Source organism: Nicotiana sylvestris, chromosome 2 (genome assembly GCF_000393655.2).
Source record: "Nicotiana sylvestris chromosome 2, ASM39365v2, whole genome shotgun sequence".
In the NCBI taxonomy this organism is placed as follows: Eukaryota; Viridiplantae; Streptophyta; class Magnoliopsida; order Solanales; family Solanaceae; genus Nicotiana; species Nicotiana sylvestris.
The window spans coordinates 190,480,915-190,497,428 of record NC_091058.1 but is presented as its reverse complement, the minus strand read 5'-3'; positions in this window follow the sequence as shown (position 1 = coordinate 190,497,428).

Here is a 16,514-nt window from a genome sequence, read left to right as displayed (position 1 = left end):
CAGAAGGATGAGGGTGGTCCATACTTCAGGTAAAAGATTAGAAGCACTGGGATTCATTATCCAGGGATGATAGTAGTGTCATCAGTAGCATACCTTCCAGCCTATGGTTTCTAAGTACCGAAAGGTCTAATTAGAGAGTAAAAGAAAAGTTAGAGATGATGTGATGTCTCTCTTGATGTCCCAGAAAAGCCTAAGGGAATCGATCACAAGCTAAAGTATGATAGAATGACAAGGTTTTAGAAAGACAAGAGTAAGGATGAGAAGAAGGAAAGGGAGAGGGTGACAAAAATGGATAAGCCCTCGGGATTAAGCCCGTGAAAACAAAGGACCTGATGGTTCCTCTAAGTTATAAAAATCTCAATATAGCCTGAATGAGCTCAAAGGAGTCTAAGAGTCGTGGCATTTAGAAGAGATAGAATACTGCCCTGGTAATAGAATGAGGGTATAATTTGGGCCTTCGATTGAGTAATGATCTGACGAAGAAAAGAAAGGGATCTCATGAATTGGACATGATTAAAATACCCACGCAAGGTGAACCACATTGGGATGCTGTGAGATACGGTGATGAAAGCATGGTATCCCCCAGTGGATCAGTCTAATCATTTAAGATGTTCCCTGATGAAACGTGAACCCTAGCACAGTGTTACATAAAAGGTTATGTTATCAGGGGTAGATTATAGATCAATATTGAGGTGAATCAACAATGGATGGATAAAAGTTATAAAGTATGAGATGAGAGTAGGCCGTGATTCTTAAGATGGACAGTAATCTGGAAGCATTAAAGGACATAAATTTATACATATTGGATAAGTAATGAAAGTTACCTAGAATTTGGTAGCAGACCTCAGTAACGAGAAATCGAGGTAAGAGTTACGGTATAATATGACCTATCTTGATGCAGTAAAGTCATACGGATGGATAAATGGATCTATAAAAAAAGGTATAGCAATATTCGTAAGTTCAACAAAATACCGAGTGAAGGACTTCAGTACACCTATAAATGCCCAGAGGGACATCCTATTAAGTCTTGTATATATTTACAAAGTAACGCCTAGAGATTGGCTAAAAGATAGAGGAAAAATGAGAGGACAGTCGCATAGGCACACTTACAAGGTCAGTATCGTAGAGGCTGCATGATGGAAGGTAGCAATAGTTACGAGATTGGAAGGATTCTGACTACAAGTTGTGGTGTGAGAAGGAGGCCTAAGGGAGGAATGCCCTGGACTTTGGACTTATTCACATAACAGTCGCCTAGATGGCAAGGGAAGTTCTAAAAGTATTCGAAAGATATAAGTTATAAAAATGATAAGTGCATCAGTCAACATTCGAGGACGAATGTTCCAAAGGGGGGAATAATGTTACGCCCCGCAGTATTATGTCGACATTAAGCTCTACAATAATATATTACGATGATGTTATCCTATGTAGTAGTGTATTACAACGATATTACGTCCTGCAGTATTACATTACGGTGATGTTATGCTTTGTAGTATTAAGTTACGACAATGTTGCGCCCTGCAGTATTTTACGTTGAATTTGTCGTAAGGTAATTGACATCAGTCCAAGGAAAAGATCATTTGGGGATTATAAGGATTATGCTATTTCAGAAGTGATTAGTAAATTCATGAAGATTAAAGGGGGAGCAAGTCTAAGAAAAACGAATTTGGTCAAAGTTTGGCATTTTGGGATAAAATACGGCACGAGCTAAAATACTCGGTATTTATGGACTAGTGCCATACAAAGTACTACATGGACATGATAGTAAGGTATTCAAGGTATGTTAAAAGGGAGTGGTATTTAATTAAGTTGAGATAATTTTTAAATTATGCGGGTAATTGATTAATCACCGGGTACCGGAGCGTTACCTAATTAATCCAAATGTTTGGATAAGTATTTATCAAAATGTGGCAGCAAGCCACTACACATCCGTATGAATCTTAGCCTTTCTTAATTAGCTGGAAACTTAACAATCTATATACAAGACATTCCCTTTTAAAATTTGAATACAAAATCAAAACATGAGCTTTTTCAAATAACGTGACTTCTTACAGAAAAATTCCAACTTTAATCCAATGCCAAAAATGGATACTACTTTGGAGGTGTCCTTGGGAATTTACATCTGGTTGGTTATTTATTCATTGAGTGTCTTCAAATGGACGTCTTTGAATTGGGAAATGACCGCTCCTCCTAGAGCCTGAAGTATCACATTGATGAACGTGAACTGTGTTCCTTTGCAATTTTAAAAAAAAAGTACGGTGTAATTCTTCTTAAGAATATCACACGGATTATTTCCTACTCCAGGTATGTTAAGGCTATCCCTTCTTTCTTTTGGCATGATCCATATGATACGAACGAAACGTGCAAATGCACGAATTCCATGAATGACTCTATTCATAGAAGTATTAGAGACATCTATGTTCTGGAATTTCCACGTGTCATAATATTTTATCATTTGTTCATGGGTCTCAGAAAAAAATATGAAAGTTTAAAAGAGTTTACTTTATGATATTACTCAAAGGCAAAATAGTCTTATAAAGCTCCAAAAGATTTTATTAACGTACTTTTCATGCATTGCATTCATGTGCATTGATCCATGACCAAATGACGTTATATATGACTATATATATATAAATATATGTATATGGGATATAGGAAAAGGTTACAACGTTATATATGCAACACCACCTGATCAGCTGGTATATGATGATGATGTTGCCCACAGTGGCTAAAATATGATTCAAACGGCATTATATATGTGTATATATGTATGTATATATATGTATATGGGATATAGGAAAGGTTATGGCGTTATATACGCACCACCACCTGATCAACTGGTATACGATGATGATTTTGTCCACAGTGGCCGATATGACATGACGTGATGCCCTCAGAGGCTGATGATGTTATGAAACATGTATCTATGCATGACATGACATTCATACGCATATGCATGATGCTAAAAGTAATTTATGATTTACAAAGTTATTCAGACTTACAGGTTGAGTCATGTACTCTATATTTCTTCCATGTCCCTTATGGATTTATTTATGTGCCTTACATATTCGGTACATTATTCGTACTGACATCTCTTTAGCCTGGGGACACTGCGTTTCATGCCCGCAAGTCTTGATAGACAGGTCGAGAGCCCTCCATGTAGGCTATAAGCTCAGCGGAAGATGTTGGTGCGCTCCAGTTGCTTCGGAGTTGCTTGTTTGCTTGAATGATTTAGACGTGTATTGTTTGGTATGGCGGAACTCTGTCCCGACCTATATGACATTTATGTATTCTTAGAGGCTTGTAGACATACGTCATGTACATAAAAGATTGTACGGCCTTGTCAGCCGATGTCTTGAGTTTATAAATAATTGTGTTGGACTATTAGGCCTGTATGTCATATGTATATGATAATGTAATAAGAAAGATACCTTACCTTGGTACTCGGTCGAGTAAGGTACCAGGTGCTTGTCGCGGCCCATCAGTTTGGGTCCTGACAACTGTCTTTGTAAAGGTTGTGGACGACCGGGACACACATCAATACAATGTATTTATATTTCACATAATACCAAGGACAATGTGGAACCAACCATGGAGCAATCAACAACAACAAAGGTAGAAAACAATCAAGAAGAATGGAAAGCAGTGTCCTTCACCAAAGGAAGACAACAAGGTGCAAGAGGTAATCAAAAACACAACAATGCAAATACATCCAAGAACTCTAATGGCCTAGGTATCTCAATGAAATTGTTCAATGCCAACACTGGTAAGTACTTAGATACATAAATGTTACAGTACAAATCCAAGGAACATAAGAATCCTACTTCTTCGATATATAAAAATGGTGCAAAAAATACGGCCACCATGGTCGAAGAAAAAACCACTTTTCCAACAAAAAATAATTTGTCCCTTCTGAATGATGAGCAAATGGTTTTGGAAGAAACCACTAACGAGAAATAAAACAAAATGGTAATACCAATAGTTGCCATGCAATTGAACAAATGTCCACACCTAACAGAGACTTGACATGTTGGAAAATAACGTGTCTTCTCCTAACAAAATCGAAGCCAAATTAATAATATTGCCATGCAAATAAACCACTAAATGACAAAACTACCCCCTAGTAAACATATGCAAAGGGTTACAAATGACCTAAATAATCGGCAAATCAGTAATAAGCTTCCCTTAACCAAAAATCTCAACCAAAATCTTTCTTTAATATATGGAAATACTTCCACCCCTAATCATGCCATCCAAAAGGAAAAGAAAAAAGACAACAATGGACAAATGTCCTCCAACCTTGAGCACTTAATGGATACTACATCCATGGAAGATCAGCCTATAAAACCAAACATTGGGCACCAAAACTATATTGGTCAAAATCTGACCGCTCTAGTCCATCCAACCGATATCCCGTCCAAGCGGTGAGGCAGTGAAAGACGACATGGTTATTTCCAAATCCCGTACTCACAATACCCGCCAAGTCAAAAAACAACGCTCAGGGGACGACGAAGGCAGACGTAGTAGGAAAGTGAATCGAACCAAGCACATAGCAAAGATTCCATAAATATATATATGGGGGAAAACCTTCTAGAAAAGGGGCTTCTTTTCTTTCTATTTCCTCTCTCCTGTAACCTTCATAGTAGAAGGAAGAAAAAGGCAATCTCCAAGGGAGCATGTAAAATGTTTTTCTCTACCGATTGATGGGAGGAAAAGTCAAAAGCTTTAATAAGATTGTTCACCTCTATTTCGTCTTATGCATTATTTTCTAATTAAATTCGTGAATATGGAGTTTATTACGTTTGACTAAGATTTACCTCTTCATCTTTTTTAATTAATTTAATAAAAAAGGTTTCAATATCTCTTGGGTCAAACAATTTGGCGTCGTCTGTGGGGATTTCTTAGTAAAAACTTTCTAGTTTCCTCCAGATCAAAAGTTGGAAACACGATCACCTACCAAAATGAATGGTAAGTAAACCCCACATGCCAACCTAGATCATAATGCTATACACAAGCAGAAGTTGCAACAAACATCCTCCCTCGCATGCCAGGCAGCCCATGAGCCAGCCAAAACGAGCCTAGCCCACACAAGATAATGGCACAAAAAAAGGAAAAGAGAGCCGAATACGGCTACCGAGTTCAAAAAACATCACCCCCGTCAACCATTGTAATTCCAAGAAAAGCAAGCAATGCCACAGATCCATCCTTTGCTATTTTCTTAAACGAAAACGCAATCATTGCGCGGGCAAGCACGCGAGGAAATATCCCAACTGAAGAATAGGGAATTGCTATAAAGCGACCGAAATTTCGTCCGCCAGATGAACCCAACTCCTAGGAAATGATACCCCTTAAGTGATACCCCCTCTCCCTCACAAAGAAGGTGTCCTTAGAAGGCTCTCCCAGAGATTTAAAGACCAGGTCGACAAGGGAAAACTCCAATAGGAGTGTGAAACAAAAGCTAGAAAAGAAGCATCATTTTCTGCTCTCCGACACCACCTTCCACGACTCAAACAAAATCAGCTGAATTGGGACTCCCCCAGAAGATACCCAACTCTCCGAAAAACCAGGAGCAACAACAGGTCAATATTTTGACGAAAGTTCAAAATAACCCCCTTGAGGCCAAGGGCCTTCGCCAAATAGAAAAGTTCTATCTCGATCGAACAACGACGGGTTAATATTTCGATGAAAGTTCAAAATAACACCCTTAAGGCCAAGGACCTTCGCCAAAAAGAAAAGTTTGACCTCGATCGAATAACGACAGGTTAATATTTCGACGAAAGTTCGAAATAACACCCTTAAGGCCAAGGGCCTTCACCAAAAGAAAGGTTTGACCTCGATCGAACAACGACAGATTAATATTTCGACGAAAGTTCAAAACAACACCCTTAAGGCCAAGGGCCTTTGCCAAAAAGAAAAGTTCAACTCTGATCGAACAACGACGGGTTAATATTTTGATGAAAGTTTGAAATAACACCCTTAAGGCCAATGGCCTTCACCAAAAGAAAAGTTCTACCTCGATCGAACAACGACGAGTTAATATTTCGACGAAAGTTCGAAATAACACCCTTAAGGCCAAGGGCCTTCGCCAAAAGAAAAGTTCGACCTCGATCGAACAACGACGGGTTAATATTTCGACGAAAGTTCGAAATAACACCCTTAAGGCCAAGGGCCTTCTCCAAAAAGAAAAGTTCAACTCCGATCGAACAATGACCGGTTAATATTTCGATGAAAGTTCGAAATAACACCCTTAAGGCCAAGGGCCTTCGCCAAAAGAAAAGTTTGACCTCGATCGAACAACGACGAGTTAATATTTCGACGAAAGTTTGAAATAACACCCTTAAGGCCAAGGGCCTTCGCGAAAAATAAAAGTTCGACGTCGATCGAACAACAACGGGTTAATATTTTGACAAAAGTTCGAAATAACACCCCTAGGGCCAAGGGCCTTTGCCAGAAGAAAAGTTCGACTCCAATCGAACAACGATGGGTTAATATTTTGACGAAAGTTCGAAATAACACCCTTAAGGCCAAGGGCCTTCGCCAAAAGAAAAGTTCGACCTCGATTGAACAACGACTAGTTAGTATTTCGACGAATGTTTGAAACAACACCCTTAAGGCTAAAGGCCATGGCCGAAGAAAACAGGGAATCACGACGGGATATTTCTTCGGTGTAGGTTCAAAAGTAGCATCCCTGCGGCTAAGGTCGCTATTGGAAATAGAATTGGATATCTTTTGGGCTATGGCAAAATAATACCTCGACGTAAGCCCAAAAGCATCGTCCCATCAGTCAAAGCCGCTATTAGGGTCCTATTCGACCCGTGTGATATTAAATTCCCTAAGAGTCAAGAACTCATCACACGAGAATCTACTACTTTTCACCAAAATTATGAAGAGCAAAATGGGAAAGGAAGTACATAAAGCATATGACAATGGAAAATCCCTCTTTACACAAAATTACTGTGCAACCAGCCGCATATTACATACGACTAAAATCAATGGAATCCAAGAAAAAACAATAAACAGCAACAAAAAAGAAAAAAACAGACAAAGATAGCAATTCTTTCGTGCCCTCATCAGACATCATTCATGCCCTCATCAGCCTCCTACATCATAGAGTCATATCCATAGTTAACACGAGCCTCTCGTGCCTTCGCCCGTGCTCCTTCATACACGGCCTCGACAATATTACCCGTCTCCCATAGACTCATATATATATCCCGCTGGGCTTCAGCATGAACCCAAAGCTCGTGTAGTTGCTCCTTTTTGGCCTCCAGAGTAGCGACCCGATCCTCCAAGGTCGATGCTTCCCGATTGATCTCACCAATGTGTTCCTCAAGCCTCACCTCCCTTAGCGTGGTCGTCGCTCTCTCTGTTTCCTGCTCGGATTGGAGGATGCGGTTAGTGTTCTACAGAGCCTCCGCCCTTGCCGAAGCCGATGACCAGGCACTCTCAATGTTCTCCAACCTGGCAACCTTTCTCTCTAACTCTGCCAATTTCCCCGTCCACTCTGTGCTCATTGCCTCGACCCTGAAAGATTCTTATCCATCTCAGGCTGCATTGACCTCAGCTTCTCCTGAAGATATTCACACTCTGCAGCAACCCCTTTGCCTTACTCCAGCTCTTCATCCTTCGCACGAAGTTGCTCCTCGAGCACGCTACTTCTGCGAATAGCCTCCATCAATTGCTGGTCCCTCTTCTCCAGTTCCTCGCCAAGGGATTGAGTACCAGTGTTCGCCTTCAACCGCTCGTGCATCTCAGGGCACTTATTGCGATAGTGCCGATATTTCTCCAACGCCTTCGGGAAAATCTTAGTCCGAATGTAAGCCCTACGAGCACTCTCAATCTCCAACATGTACGTCTAAAAAATGAAAAGATAGGTTAAGACCGTATCGTCCAAAAAAAAGGAACATGAGAGAAAGGCGGAATGTACCCTCAAGCCCATGGCAGCCACTTTATGCATCAGGTCAATATCAGGAACGTTTCGAAGAGACTCATTCTTGGCAGTAGAACACAAAATGTCAAACTGCGACACCAGATCCTCCATGTCCCCCAAGAGGTTAATATCCGATGAGATCTTAAGAATATGGGATGGGCCTCCCGCATGAACCACCGAGGGGGTAAGACACTCTTCAAACATCCTAACATCATCAGGATCGAGGTCCAACTCAGATTCATAGTCATCGACCATGACACCCTTTCCCCTTTCAGTAGTCGAGGAGGAAACACAACCAGGTATTGAAGATGAAGGCATGTCTGAAACATTAACAGTGGTCTCAGAAATCTGACCCCCCGTCGCGATAGGTTGCTGATCAGTGACAGTGGCAATAATCTCCGTCGACGGGGCAGATACAACGGCTGGTTCCGTCTCTACAGGCCGAATGGTATCAACTCCCGCCCTAGATCGTGTCAAGGCAAAATCTTCTTCCAGATGCATTACAGCTGGAGGTGTTATCCTTAACTCCACTCGCCGCCTCTTGGACTGCCCCTCTCCATCCTCGACATGGAAACACTCACCAGCCAGATAAGCGACATGGGTCAGAGCCCCAGTCGAATGGGTGGCCTCCATAGGTATGACCACAGCCGTAGACTCGACTGAAGCAGCTCTCAACGAAGGTCGAGAAGTAGATATTGCAGTGGGGCGAGCAGACGATGCAGGCTGGTGAAAAGCTAATGGAGGAGTCCTCGCTCTCCGCACTCTCTCTGACATCGACGAATAGCACATGAGAAACCAAGTAAAAAGGGAAAAGGGAAAAATAGAGAATAAAAACGACATCACTCACCTGTAAGAGGCTTGCATCCATATTTCTCATAGAAGGTCAACCATGTGCGGACCCCTGCCATATGAGGAAGGATGGCATACACCCATTTGCAGATACCTTCAACAGGTGTAGGGGTAGTTTCGCAGCTGTAAAAACACAAAACAGTTTAGTACCACAACGGATAGTGGTTGGGCATCCCTCCGACTAAAAGTATAGAAACTTACGTGTAAAGTTCCACTTCTCAGGGAATCCCATAGGATCCGCCACAAGGTGCTCGGTCCGCACATAGAAGTAATTCTCGTACAACCGATGGTTAGACCTATCGCCCATCTTTACCACCAGACTCTTCTGTCGCGCCCCCTTTTTCCCTGTTCGCATCATAAAATCAGGTTTATGACATTTTGGGTATAGGACAACTCATTCCTTTTAGGAACTAGGTTTTGCATTTGGAGAGTCTCCACATAATGATTTAAGGTGCATTAGGACACCTATAGGGTTCATTTCTAAGTTTGTTTGATAACTAGAGATAGGGTAAGGTCTTGAAATTATCCTAAGTGGAAGGTGTTAGGCACCCCTCAGGATCTACTAGTGGGGTTCCCGGCCAGACAACTTTGTGAATTTTGTACATTTAGCAGATTGACAAATATAGGCTCAAATAGTAGGGGATTTAAGTTTGAACACATAAGAGTTTGAAAACAATTAAAAGACAAATTTTGAAAATGAGTTATCGTTCTATAAATACTTGAGAATACAAAGGGAGGGGGTCCTAGGTTTATTTATAATATGGATCACATCAATGTGATACCTGGTATGACACTCCTCAGAAGAGGGGATACACGTGGTATTAGCGCACATGTCATCATACCCATATCTACTCTTCCCACCCCATTAAGGTATTAAAGCGCGGATTGGTCTCGACCTCTATTGCATGTTATTACCCGTCCCATTCCCATCAGTCCCAGAGGAATTTAGGACTACTATTCCTTTAAGAGGGAGGATTTTAGACTGACTCTTGGGTTTTAAAGGTAAAAATGCTAAGGCAACATGCAAAACATGTAGGACTGCATATCAGGGAAAAAATATAAACAAATAAGAGGCTCATGTATACCTCCGCAGATAATGCACATAAATAGCATGACTTAAAGATAGTTAGGGTCTGAATTTAAAGTACTAAGGCAGGGGTGTTTTAATTATTGAAGCAGACCAACTTATTACATAACTCAGGTAAGAAGTCTGAATCAGGCCTGCCTGCTGGTTGTAGCAGTTGCTATTTAAACAAAGGCGGATTCAGTTTTATCGTTATTACCTAAGGCTTGCCTAAGTGTGTATTGGTGATGTCCTATAAGCATGATGTCTATTACTGATTAGGAATGCAGTAAAGTGGGTAATTTTAAACAGGCAATTTGGATCCTATAGGCATGATATCTAAACCGTATTAACAAAAGGAGTAGGTTGTTTAAACTGATTTAGATCAGTACGAGTCAAACTGATTTTAATTAAACTAAAATGGTCTCAGATCCTATAGACATGCTGTCTATTATTGCTGATTTTTAATTCCTATAGACATGGTATCTACGTATTAAAAGCTGATTTTGGTCCTATAGGCATGGTATCTAATTGAGCATGCAGTGAAATAGGCAGGATTTATTTGATTAAAGCGAAATTCCTAGAGGCATGATTTCTATTAAAATACTAATTTTAATTTTATAGACGTGATGTCTGATTATAGCCATTTAGATCCTATAGGCATGGTATCTAAGTGTGGAAATGAAACATGCAGAATTTATTAAACAGATCCTATATGCATGTTATCTAAGTGTAGAATTAAAACATGCAGAATTTAAAAACAGATCCTATAGGCATGGTATCTACCCTCCTAACAGCTAAAACATGCATAATTACCCCAGTCATCTTCACTAGCCAACCCCAATATTTATTATAAATCATTACAGACCAAATACTGAATTACATTAGAAAAGTGTAAAATAAGAAGTTACAACCATAGGAAGCCTGATTCTGACTTCCTCTCTGAGTTATGGGATAAACCACCTCAAATGCCACTTGTTTCAAAGCCTTTCTCAGACCTAGGCATGTCAAAGTTCCCTAAGGGACTCAAGGGACCTCGGGCAGTGCTTACACCCATGTTTGCATAACCAGATAGAGATGAGTGCAGTGTGGAAGGGCTAGCCCTTATGTGTCTAAGTTCAAAGGGAGCTCAAGGGTCCCAAGGCAAGGCTCACAAAAGAGGGGCAGAACCTAGGTTCTAAGTGTATATTGTAAGTGCAGAAACGGAGATTTATATAAAACTGGGTTGAGAATAGTAAGGGGTAAGGGTGATTTGGCTTTCAGTCGGCTAGACAAAGCAGTAGCACAAGTAGTAATAGAAAAGAGAGAGTTTTGAGTGAAGTGTGTTTTCTGAACTCAGATGGTTCGTGTCTTTGAAAGAAAAGAGGGTGGGTATTTATAGTTTTGTAAACAAGTGAAGAATAAGGTAATAAGTAAAGTTTTAACACAAACATGAAAACAATCACAAGTCAGAATCAATTACTACAAGTGATTCCCTTTAATTAAGGAATCACTATTTAACGAGTAGCAGCAGGTCTAATTAAGGAAAGAAAATCAGTTTGGAGACAGATTGATTATTGCCATAAAAGGGGTAGTAAAAGCATGAAGTAAACAATTAAGTCTAAGTATAAAGATATGAATATTTTGGAAAAGATTCAGCAAGGTAAAACATCACGGTAAAGGGAAAGGAATCAAATAATTTTAAGCAGGCGAGTGAAATTAGGGGTCACAAAAGAAAAGCTTTTGCAATCAGTCACCAGATCAAGATCAATCAATGATGAAACACAATTCTGCACTTCAGTATATAAATAGAGTGAACAGAAGCATCAGACATGCGAGGCCAAGCACATTGGCAAAAGAAACAACATACAATAGTAGCAGAAATAAGCTAGGATTCAGTACTAAGAAAGATATTCAAAGCATAGTAGTCAAGTATGTCAAGTAATCACATAGAATCAACAGTGAAGAAAACGTAGCAACAGGTAAAGAGAATCAGAAACCAAATAAAGGTCTCACAGTATCAAGTGAGGAAAACCTTTTAAAAAATTAGGGTTTCACCAATAGTCTTGTTAAAAGATAGTAAAACTCAGAATCAAATAAGTCATACAAAGAAAAGAGAGCTTGAAACAAGGAACTTTTAATCGAGCCACGTATACATTAAAAAAGGCAATTTCAGACCAATAGACCTAGGGTTTTCCACAATAATCGAGATTAATAGATGGTAAAACTCGGAATCAGATAAGTCAAGCAAGAACGGAGAACTTAATCGAAAAAGTACATATTTAAGCAAACAATTTCAGAACTCGAATGAGATCAAAAGGAATTGGATTTTTCAACATGCTGACTCAGATAAAAGAACAACATGAGCAAAACATAGAAAAATCACAAACAACATTAAAATCAGAGAGGAGATCTTTTGAAAAACTTAAAGGAAAACCCTAATGAAGAGTCGTTTTGAAAGAAAAATTGAAGAACTTTTGAGAAAACACTCAAGACATTCATGGTAAGCACAGATCTATGGTAGATCTCAAATAAGCTTGCATAGGACTCTCCTATTGGTGTAAAATTATCTTTCAACCTTTGTTCCCTTCTATACCCCTGACATGGATGTTGGTTATAGGACACTTGAAAATTTTATGGAGGATGGTGGAGATTTTGCGGTGCTGGTGCTCGCCTTCTGGGGTATCTTGGTGGCCAGGCAACAGACTGAGGTGAAGCAACAGAGTATTGAGGGTTCTGAGGTGGATAATAGTGCTCAGGAGCATCATCAGAAAATAGACGAGGCTGATCATACCTTCGAGATGCTCTCCTAGGACCTCTTCTCGACCCAGATGTCATCATGATTTCTTCGTCCTTCTCATTCGTGTCACTAAAATTATCAGATTCAAACTGGACAACTTGAGTTACGGCTTTGAGAGCTGCTTGACTTATAATTCTGCCTGTCTTAAGACCATTCTCAACCATTTCCCCCATTTTGATTGCTTCCGAGAAGGATTTACCCACTACGGACATCATGTTTTGAAAATAGTCTGACTCTTGAGCTTGAAGAAAGACAGTTATTAGCTCGTGATCATTAATGGGTGGTTTAACTCTAGCTGCTTGCTCTCTCCATTTAATGGCATATTCCCTGAAACTTTCAGTTGGTTTCTTCTTCAGATTTGAAAGGGAATTGCGGTCTGGTGCGATGTCAATGTTGTATTGACACTGTTTGACAAAGGCTCGAGCCATGTCATTCCAAACATGCCAGTGAGAGGTATTTTGATCCATAAACCATTCGGAGGCTGCTCCCACAAGGCTTTCCCCAAAATAAGCCATCAGTAATTCTTCCTTTCCTCCCGCACCTCTTAATTGATTGCAATACGTTTTCAGGTGGGCTATGGGGTATCCATGTCCATCATACTTTTCAAATTTGGGAGTCTTGAAACCAGGTGGCAAGTGGACATCGGGGAACATACATAAATCCTTGAAGGCAATGCACTTCTGACCAGCCAACCTTTGCATGTTTTTCAACTGTTGTTCTAAGCTTTTCACTCTTTGGGTCATTTCTTCCTATGCCATCTTTCGGGCAGGCTTCTCATTGTTTGCAGGAAGTTCAAACAAGTACGAGTGGTACTTAGGAGAGTGGTGCTTCTCTTGCTGGGTAGAAGATTGTGACTCATGAGTTTTCCTCTACACCACCATCGGCTGTGAGATGGTGAAGATTGGCATAATAATAGAGATTGTCTGATTGGTTGTGAATGACAAACTTTGAGAGCATGTAATAGAAGTCCCAATTGTAGTCGTACAGTTGGGATAAGGACTGAACCCAGGTGGACAGGATTGATCAGACAATGAGACCGGAATGGTAATAGTCGAGATGGATGTGAACTTTGGGAAACCAGGAGAAGAAAAAGGCGGTCCTTGGACGCTAGCCCATGCTTGACACATTTCAGTCATTTTTTGTTTCAGTAGTCTATTTTCCTCAACCACAGTAGACTCTTGTTGAACCCTTTAACCCTTAGTCTCTTGAGCATTTGTAAAAGCTTCGATGTCAGTTGTCATTGACATTATTTCCTTGGATCTTGTCTTGCCAGCTTACCACAAGCCGACCATCTCAACTTTCTTCACAATTTAAAACAAAAACATGTTAGAATGGGCTCAGTCAGTTCTTATTATTATCATTCTTCCTCTCTTTTTATTTTCTTTTTTTTCAATTTTTTTTCTCTTTTTTTTAGTTTATTTTTCACTCAGTTTTATTTTATAGCTAGGATCGAATCCGATGGAGATTTCCTACGTATCATGACCCCGCATGAATCAGATCTTGCGTAGTTCTAAAAGATTGGGAATAGAGTAAATAAACTAACTCTTTCTTTTTTTTTGTATGATTTTTTGTTTGTTTTTTTTTTAAAATCTTCGAAAGAAATGCTTTAAATGAAGTAAGGAAATATTTTATTTGTTTTGGATTTTTTATTTTGATTTTATTTGAAAAAAATACTTCAAAATGAAGGAAATTCGTATTTTGGATTTTGATTTTTCCTTTTTATTATTTTTTCCGTACAAAAGGCTTCAGAGAGAAGGAAACTATTCTTTGAGTTTAAAATCTTTTTTTTTGAATTTTCAAAGGAAATGCTTCTAAAGAAATAATTAAAGAAAAATATTTTTGGATTTTTTTCTTAAAAATTGGGGTCTCAAAGAAAGACATTTCTAAAAAAAAGAAAGTGAAGGACAATATTTTTGGATTTTTGAAAATTGTGGCCGGAACCGTTAAGGTTTACCTACGTATCTCACATCCGGTGAGAATTAGACCTGCATAGTTCAGTCAGTTTTGACGGAACAAAGGAAACGTGGCACTTGAAAACTTTGGCTCATTTTGAAATGACTTTTCCTTTTCTTTTTTTTCTTTATAGGATTTTGGCAGAGTTTCGGGATTTTTGAATACCGGGATTTTCATAAGGGGTGTTTTTCTATCCTACCTCACTCTTCCTTTTTCTTTTGATTTTATTTTCCTAGCCAGTTAATATGCAAGCCGAAACGAATAAATATTCACATAGCACGTAGGATGCATCAGGATGGTCTTTATTTTGGGTACACCTGTCCTAGACGGACCCAAATCCTGTCTTGAGTCCCTAAGGTCAAATGCACGTGATGGAAATAATCGTTCCTACTAGGGATCCGGCATGAGGTTACATTATTCTAGGTTTAAAACCTGGGGTTTATGTTCTAGACTTGGGTTGCCCGAGCGGACAACTGGGGCCGAAGAAGGGGCAACGTACCGGAGCACTAAAGTCTACCCGGCCTTATTGTTGGACCAGCCTCGGTCTAATTGGTATAATTTCTACAGAAAAAAGCGGGCACGCGAACGTGTGCACCATTTTTAGAAGACTTAGAGGGGTGGCGTAAAAAGACAGTTTAATACAGTTCAAATGATATCAAAGCAGTAAATAAGCGGCAATTAGCACATTAGGCCCACAAAATACAGTAATATCAACAATTAATATAGCCAAATAAAAATCACATTAACAAGCTCAAATTCTTGAACCCTGAACCAGAGATTCTGGGTTCTTGTCCCCAGCAAAATCGCCAGAGCTGTTACACCTCCTTTTTACCACCTGAGGGGGTTTAGGGAGTTTTTCCACTTTAAGTGACATTATTCGAAATGAGATTATTTATTTATATTTTTAAAGTCGCCACTTGAAATATTTTAATTGGTGTCCCAAGTCACCGGTTTATTTTAAATCCCAAATCGAGGAAATTTCGACTTTCGTTCTGAAGTCTGCGAACCAGAAAATCTAGATAAGAAATTCTGATAACCCTGGAGAAGGTGTTAGGCGTTCCCGGGTTCCGTGGTTCTAGCACCGTTGCTTAGCAATTTATACTTGGCTTAATTGTTTAACTACTCATTTTTAAGACCTATGTTCAATTATCTTTTTACCTCTTTTAAATCACTTGGATTATTCGTAATTAAAGAATTGAGTTACGCATATGTATACTCTTTTCTTTTGGCGCGTCAAAATCATGTCACGCGAACGTGTCCACGATTAATAACTCTTTTGTTGATTTATGGAGAAAGTTTGGTTGAAGTTGTGTGAATGCATCCCTCGAGTCTTTTTTAGAGTTAAATTTACAATTATGTTACGCGAACGTATACATTATCGCAATACTAATCTAAATCGGGCCTAAAGCAAACTATATGTGTTTAAGGTTATTTTAATACTAGGTTAACATCAATATGAGGGCCATAGGTTATGGATTTTTATTTGGTATGACACACCTCAACAAATACACCTTGAGAAAGCCAAATTTCCAGATATTTCGGCTAAGAAGAGCATTTTTGACATCCAACTAAAACAAAAAAGTTGTTCTATTGCGTTGTACGACTTTTACAAAATAAATGAAACTATTTAGTTCATTAATTCACGATTTCAGATGCCTCACACGTGCTTGGAAGCTAGTAGTCAATTTGTAAAAATGTACATCTCTGAGTTTCATGAAACAATAGCATAATCCAACTAAAGCATTTTCCTGCCAAGCGACAACCAGAAAACACCGTGAAAATATTGTGTATATACAAATATTTCTCCTTCTCTTCTTTCATCAATAAAGGAGCGCCGGCTCTGCTTTTCAAACAATTCAAGCATAGCTAACCTTTGATAACTTGTCTAAAAGCCATAAGTAAATGGAACCACGATTAAAAACACAAGCACAAGGATTAACGCA